Raw genomic sequence first — 1,387 nt, forward strand, 5'->3', positions numbered from 1 at the left:
AGCCGAGGTGCGGCGGCGACGGGGCAGCAGGGGTGCGGTGGCACGGCGCAGCTCGGGTGGGGGAGGAGAGAATGAGTGGAGGGGGTGCGCCCAGCGGGTGGATAAGGCAAACTATGCCGACGGCTAAGCCGTCGGCATAGGTGAGGAGGCCACGTGGCACCTATGCCGACGGCTTAGCCGTAGGCATATATTTTTTTATTTTCCTTTTTTATTTATATAAATTTTTTAATGTTTTCTGATAGTTATATATTTATTCTTTTTTATTTCATATAGATTTTTAAATTTTTTTATAGTTATAATTTTCCTTTTTATGTATTATTATTTCATATAGATTTTTTATTTTTTGAAACCGCTCGGCCGGCCCTCTCCTCTCATATAATTTTTATTTTTTATTTTTTATTTTTTATTTTATTTTTTGAAACCGCTCGACGCACCGGTGGCATTGCTACCCCCCAGGGCCCCCGTCCCGCCTAACCCTGTAGCGTTTGGCCACGGGATCTAGCCCTTTGACTTTGCACGGACGGGCTTTGACCAGTGGACCTCTCCACCCGGTTGTGTCGGGTCGGCCCAGAGGGACACCGGGGAGCAACATCCGGGCCAAACCCACAGCTACATCCACTCCGTGTAGACCCGACGCGTCCGTTTCCCCCCTCCAGGTGCCGGCGGCGGCGCCGTCCGTGAGGGGGGGGGGGCACGCACCGGAGACGCGTGCTGGGCGTTTGCAACCACCTCAACACTTCCAGACTTGTGAGAGGCCGCCTACGCAAGATTTTACGGTATGCTACCCCCCGGAGGCCGCCGGCCACAGTCGTAGACGTGCGAAGAGCAATCCGCGTAGAGGGAAGTGTTCAGATACTTCTCCATCACAAAAAATTATGAAAAATTACCATCAGTCCTATAGCACATGTGCCCACGTTATGTAAAAAACTCATGATTTTATCGCGCTCCAAGTATTTAATAATATTCACGCTGCATCGTTACCGCAGAACGTCTACCACCGTTTCATTGCCGTCCGTGAGGGGGGCCACAACCCGGAGACGCGTGCCACCTCTTCGGACATGCCACAACACCACCCCGCATGTATGAGGGCCCGGTACGACACTCCGGTGGCATTGCTACCCCCCAGAGGGCCCCCGTCCCGCCTAACCCTGTAGCGTTTGACCACGGGATCTAGCCCTTTGACTTTGCACGGACGGGCTTTGACCAGTGGACCTCTCCACCCGGTTGTGTTAGTCGGCCCATAGGAACACTTTGGAGCAACATCCGGGCCAGGCCCACAGCTACATCCACTCCGTGTAGACTCGACGCGTCCGTTTCCCCCTCCGGGTGCCGGCGGTGGCCGTTCGTGAGGGGGGCCACGCACCGGAGATGCGTGCCGCCTCTTTGG

This window comes from Triticum dicoccoides, chromosome 6B (genome assembly GCF_002162155.2).
Source record: "Triticum dicoccoides isolate Atlit2015 ecotype Zavitan chromosome 6B, WEW_v2.0, whole genome shotgun sequence".
Lineage (NCBI taxonomy): Eukaryota > Viridiplantae > Streptophyta > Magnoliopsida > Poales > Poaceae > Triticum > Triticum dicoccoides.